This window comes from Nannospalax galili, unplaced genomic scaffold (genome assembly GCF_000622305.1).
Source record: "Nannospalax galili isolate Female #2095 unplaced genomic scaffold, S.galili_v1.0 scaffold715, whole genome shotgun sequence".
NCBI classification, from domain to species: Eukaryota; Metazoa; Chordata; class Mammalia; order Rodentia; family Spalacidae; genus Nannospalax; species Nannospalax galili.
The window spans coordinates 86,072-92,858 of NW_008335660.1; the positions used below are offsets into that span (position 1 = coordinate 86,072).

Below are 6,787 nucleotides of genomic sequence, written 5' to 3' on the forward strand. Positions count from 1 at the left end.
CTCATATGAAAGGAAAGAAAGCCTCCTCACTACACATGCTATCCAAGATTAATAAGCTCTGAGATTCGGGCCCTACTTGTAGGCAATGGGCTTTTAAACCAGATTGCAATTTATAAACCTTATGAAAGGAGACCATTTCAGCATTTCTCGAGCCCATCAAAAAACTAAACAAGGAATTCAGCTTCTACTTTAAGCTGCCTAAGTTCTGATCGCACTTTCAATATTCACAATATATTCCCTCTGAAACTTAAAAGGCTTTAGATCTGGGCCATATACCTACCGAAGTAGGATGGTTACAAACTCCAGAAAACAGGCTATTGCTTCCTGAATCCTCCCAAAGGAACATTCTCAACAAATGATACCACAATACATGTCTTGGGGTCCAGATCCCCCCAAATTTTAACTGAGCTTTTATTCACAGGCATGGGAATTTCCCTAGATTGTGCGGCCCATTTTCAGAGCTTCCCCTATCTGTTGTCAGGCCAATTCTCGGGTCAGTGGGGGGGACCCTCAGAATACCTTTTATAGCCCATGCAGTGAAAGGGAACTTTGGCAAGGGAAGACTGGCAGACAGATTCCACTCACATGACTCATACAAGGGAATCAAATATCTACTATGTAGTTGACACCATCACCAGATGGACAGAGGCATTCCCCCTAAAGCAGAGAGGGCCTCATGAGTAACCACTGTACTCTTGGAACATCATTCCTCTCTTCATCCCTCAGCTTTCACTTCCAGTATCACTAAAAGAAGTCTTAAGTATTGTCTGCACACTGCTTGGTACCCTCGATCTTGTGGAAAGGTTGATCAGCATCTTACTAGCTTTCTCACCAAGCTTACACATGAGGCTCATCAGTCTTGGTCCACTCTCCTCCCAATTACACTTTAAAAAACACATTTTAAAGCCGGGCGTGGTGGCGCATGCCTTTAATCCCAGCACTTGGGAGGCAGAGGCAGGCAGATCTCTGTGAGTTCAAGGCCAGCCTGGTCTACATAGTGAGTTCCAGGACAGCTGGGGCTACAGGGGGACCCTGTCTTGTTATACTAAATGAAGTAACACAGACTCAGAAAAACAAGTGACATATGTTCTCTCTCATTTGTGGATCTTAGCATCAAATCCTTATATGTGAGTATACATCCTGGTATAACCACAATAGCGAGGAAAATGGAAAGAAACCATGGAGGTAAAGGAAGGGAAAAGCCAGAGAGAGGTGAACAGCAGAAGACATGTTACCAAGGGGAGGAGAGGGAAGGGAATGTTGAACTGGGAAGGGAAGAGGGAAGGACATACAAGGAACCATATGGCTAACGGGGAAGGAGCTGAGGGGGCGGATAATAGGAGACAGGTATTATCAAGGGGGAAATGGGGGTACTTTAACTGGGGAGAGAGGGAGGAGGTTTAGATAGGGAGAGAGAGATGATAAATGATGCTTAGGTGGTGTAAAAAATCAGAGAAATGTATTAGTTCAAAAGCCTACTGAAAGATACACATACAAGCCGGGCGTGGTGGCACACACCTTTAGTCCCAGCACTCGGGAGGCAGAGGCAGGCGGATCTCTGTGAGTTCAAGGCCAGCCTGGTCTACATAGTGAGTTCCAGGACAGCTGGGGCTACAAGGAGACCCTGTCTCAAAAAGACCAAAAATACACGTGTGTATGACAATGCCAGCCAGACAGGAGAAACCTCCCTTTGAGTTGTTGGTCAGGGTAATCCAAGAGACTCCCAAAATAACATAGACCATTGCCCCAGAACTCGAAGGTAAGGCCATATTGCTGAAGGCAGGATATACTTTGGACACAGGACTTAGAGCACTGGAGTTGGAACTGACCTGGAAGCCTCCTCCCTGAATACTAGCTCTCATAGTTTCAAAGGACATTAGTCAAGCTGTAAAGGGAGGAAATGGATCAATTGTCCAACCCCAGCTTTAAAGCCCAATAACCACATCAATAACCACAATAACCAATAACCATATCAATGATTGGCACAGCAAACAGTAGTGGCACTTTTATCTTGGGGGTAATCAACAGCTATCTAATTGAATTTAAAGACTGTTCAATGAGAGGGAACTCATGTGTGGCACTGTAAACAAAGTCAAATACACATGGCTGGAAAGGCCATAGATCCTAGAGAAAACCCTGTGTCTGTCACATCCCTAGACAAATGTAATTTCTTCTTATATGCCAAATATGTATCCTTATATTTAGAGACTTAAGTGTACCAGTCACTGCTCATCAAAGAGACTATTTCCGAGTTCCACAACTGGTCACACACAGAGAATAAGTGTCTGTGAGATGCCCAGCCCTAAGTGACATATCTACAATGAAACTTCTATACCTAAGGCTCAAGGAATATAGTAGAAATAGGGGGTAGAGAAAATACTACTGCATCTCACAACTCCCACTAGCGAAGCTTCCTTATGCAACAGAGCGTGATGAACAGAGGTCACAACTGGCCAAAGAATAGTGAATAAGAGACTGCAGAGTGTGTGTCCCTGGATAGAACTCTTATATTAAACCTATAGGGTAGGTATAGGTAAACCCACCAAGGTCTCAGGGACCATTCTGGAAAAGGGGGCAGAAAGACTGTAAGAACCAAGGGTGGTACATGACTATAAAGACATAAGAATCTCTCAGGTTTCTGGGAACTTGATCATATGAATTCACAGCAATGGTGATAGCATGCACAAGACCATGCAAACTCAATCAGACAAAAGCCATCATAAAATGGGGAAATGGGCAGGAGGCCCCAATGTCAGCTGAGGAACTACTGGCAGCTGATCACTGCTGGGTGAGGGAGAGTTTATCTTCCTTAAGGGAGTGAACAGGCTCTAGTGGATGAACTCACACCAAGGGACATCTGAGTACACAAACTTAACTCTATAGGTCTTAACATATATGACAGAATGCATGAATTCCTGTGGGCAGGCTATGGAAGGGGGTGCAGTTAGGGCAGAGAGTCTAAATATTATTAAGATATATTGTATGAAATGCACAAAAATTCAGTAAAATATATATTTGAAAAGCAAAAACTGCTGGGCGTGGTGGTGCACATCTTTAATCCCAGCACTCGGGAGGCAGAGGCAGGCAGGTCTCTCTGTCAGTTCAAGGCCAGCCTGGTCTACATTGTGAGTTCCAGGACAGCTGGGGCTACAGGGAGACCCTGTCTCAAAAAGACCCCCCCCCAAAGCAAAAACCAAAACCAAAAGGGCAAATACATTTTTTTTTCAAATTTACAAATTATACATTGCACAACATATAATTTCAAGGTCACCTTCAGCTACACAGAGACTTTAAGGCCAGCTGGGGATAAATGAGACCCTGTCTTAATAAATTAGTAATTAATTAATTAATGTAAATAGGATAGTTCCTGGGAAAGAACTTTAACACAGTACACTTTTCTCCTTCCTTAAGAAGATTTCCAGGGGCTGGAGCAACAGCTCAGCAGTTAAGGGCACTGACTTCTCTTGCAGAGGACCTGGGTTCAATTCCCAGCACCCACATGGCAGCTAATGACCATCTGTAACTGTATTTCCAGGGGAATCCAATGCTCTCTCTGACCTCTGTGGGCATTGCATGACATGGGTGCACTCATATATACACAAGCAATACACTCATAAAATAAAAATAAATAAGCCAGGTGTGGTGGCACACACCTTTAATCCCAGCATTTGGGAGGCAGAGGCAGGCAGATCTCTGTGAGTTCTGGGCCAGCCTGAGTCTACATAGTGAGTGCCAGGACAGCTGGGGCTACAGGGAGACCCTATCTCAAAAAGACCAAAAAAAATTTTTTTTAATGAAGGAGCTTTCCATCCATCTTCTTTATCTGATTATCTTTTCTTTGGTGGTAAGACTGTCCACAATGCCTGCGACATCATCAACTTTTTTTTCTAACTGATACATGAACACTGATGTACACAGCTCCATGACCTAGTAAAAGGTTTGGAGGTATAATATTTGTTTTGTGGAAGGGAAATGCATGACATTTAAAAAGTGCATCATGATGTCTTCTAGTAACAAGGAATTACCTGTAAGGTCCCATGATTAACAATGATAATCTTTAGTGACTTATTTCATAAAGCACTATAGAAGGTTATACCAAGGCCTTATATTACTGACTGGTGAGCATTAGTTTGTACTTCCAAAATACATTTAGAATAATGAGCTAGGCCCACCTAAAATCATACTATATAGGCATAAATTTTCTTTATCTGTCATGATGACAGATCTGTAATTCCAGAAATCAGGACATAGAGGCATTTGAGATTCAAGACCAACCCTAGTTAACAGATATCTTAGGGTTTAGGGCTGGCAAGATGGCTCAGGGGGTAAAGGCACTTGTCGCATAAGCCTGACAACCTCAGTTGGGTTCCTAGAAACCATATAAAGGTGGAAGGAGAAAACAGATTCCACAAAATTACCCTCTGTCCTCCACATGCACACGGAAGCATACATACGTGCCTCGTGTTAACAACTGTTCGTAACTCCAGTTCTGGATTGAAAATTAAAAAAAAAAAAAAAAAAACAATAAGCAGTCATGAAAAGCAGCCTCTGCCTCTGCCCACTAAATAAAATGGAATCAGAGACACACAGCTGGAGCACTATGTCAACTATGGAGAGAAAAGAATTTGCTTCTTTCATTTCAATGGGGTTGCTGCCTAAGCTGGGCAGAGTAGAGAAAGATGTCAACAAGTTCAGTGAACAGGCAACCATGCAAAAAGCCTCTTATAAGATTATTTTCCCTTTAGATAGCAAACAGAAAAGAAATGCTGGGCTGGGAATGCTCACCCATCATGAATGAGGCCCTGGGTTCTATCCTCAGCACTACAGAAAACTGGGTGCGGTAGCACATGCCTATAATCCTAGTACTTGGGAATTAGAGGCAAGAGGACCAGAACGTCAAGGCTGTCCTCAGTTAGACAGCAACTTGAAGTCAGCCTAAAGTACATAAGATCCTGTCAAAAAAAAAAAAAAAAAAAGAGTGATGGGGCTGGAGAGATGACTCAGCAGTAAAGAGCATTGGCTACTTTGTAGAGGACCTGGGTTCAGTTCCCAACACCCACATGGTGGCTAACAACCATCTGTAACTTCAATTCTATGGGATCTGATGCCCTCTTCTGGCTTCTGCAGCCATTGTGTGATGTGAGTGTACCAGCATACATGCAGGCAAAACACTCATACACATTAAATTTTGTTTGAATTAACAAACAATCTGCTGAAATATGAAGTTAATGGCATTCCTTTCCCAAACAAATTCAATAAGATGGTCAGAAAGTACTTCAAGAAACTCTTTATCTTTAGGATTTTTTTTAGCTTGGTGAACCAATGAGTTTACTGAGTTTACTTATAGGAGTATGGATGAGGGGGTCACTTTAGGTATTACCAGTGAGTAAAACCAGAACAGTTGCATTGATGAGAGTCCCAACCCAACATGGATGGTGAATTCCTCATAGATGGAGTCTCCCTTTCAGCTAGTCCTTTACATCCAGAATATTCTAGTACCTCCTAGGACCCTATGCAGGTGGGACAGCATAGGCTATCTCTGGTGATGGAAGGGGGTATGTTGTAGAGGAAAGAGTGCCTGGAATCTCAGGTGAGGGTCTGATGATCTACCCGACCCTGTCCTTGTGTGAGGTGCAGTCATCAGGCCCCACCCTGAAAGTGTCTTTGCAGGTAATCACTTTTTTTTAAAAAGTTTTAAATACATGATTAGAAGAAGCATTTCATTACAGCTTTAACATATTCAGTAACACACTCCAGAGCAAGGATACATCTCTTTCACAAGTGGGTGTAAGTTTCTAGGTTCACAGTTGAATTACTACAGTTATACAAGCCCCGAGCCACGCCCCCTCCATCTGCACCAAGCGGTTCGGCTTTGGCTTGGCCAGAGACTCAGCCTCCCGGTGTGGGCGGGCAAAGGCAGACGGACATTCGCCCCACCCAATTGACTGGGTTGCCTGCCTCCCGCCTTCCGCATGCTCTGAAAAGGCAGCGGACTGGAGGTGCGGTTGGAATTGCGTGGGACGTTTCAGAGGTGACATTCTCCGAGGTGCCTGGCAGTTAACCTAGGTCACGTGATGAGGCATTCCCTCCCTCTTCCCCACCTCCTCCTAAAAAAATGTTAAGAATCAAGAACTCTTTCGTGGAGAATGGTCATAGCCTCCTGGACAGCTGCGACCTGACAGCAGGGCCTCCTGGGTGCCCTCACATTTGGATGATTGTGAAATACTTATCAGAGATCACTGAATATAATTGAAACAGAATAGGAATATTTGCAGCAAATCCTTTAGGAAAACAAAAGTAGAGTTGCAATCTTCGCAGAACTGGACAAAGAAAATTGTTTATGTAGAACCAATCTTCAACAAATCATCCAGACCCTCTCTTAATAAGGACTTCCCAAATCATGCTGAGCAGCATTCCTTGCGGCCCAAGGAAAGGCAGCTTTGCAGCAAGCTTATGCACATTCATCTGGATACTTCCTAACTCAAGACTCTGCGACTGGGAATCTTGTTCTTCCTGTTTTATCTGGCCTTGACCCAGAATGAAGAACATATCTGTGATAAAAGGGGCCTTATAATAGCAAAGGTCAAAGCTCTCATTCAGTTTTTTGGTTGTTGTTGTTTTTGTTTCTTGGTCTTTTTGAGACAGGGTCTCCCTGTTGCCCCAGCTAGCCTGGAACTGGCTATGTAGACCAGGCTGGCACTGAACTCACAAAGATCCACTGGCCTCTGCCTCCCAAGTGCTGGGATTAAAGGTGTGCGCCATGATGCTGGACTTTCTCATTCAGTTT

General features: G+C 43.7%; 1 pseudogene; it reads left to right on the plus strand.

Moving 5' to 3' along the window:
- Positions 1-6,293: 6,293 nt before the first annotated feature.
- Positions 6,294-6,542, plus strand: LOC108490688 (annotated as a pseudogene).
- Positions 6,543-6,787: the final 245 nt, after the last annotated feature.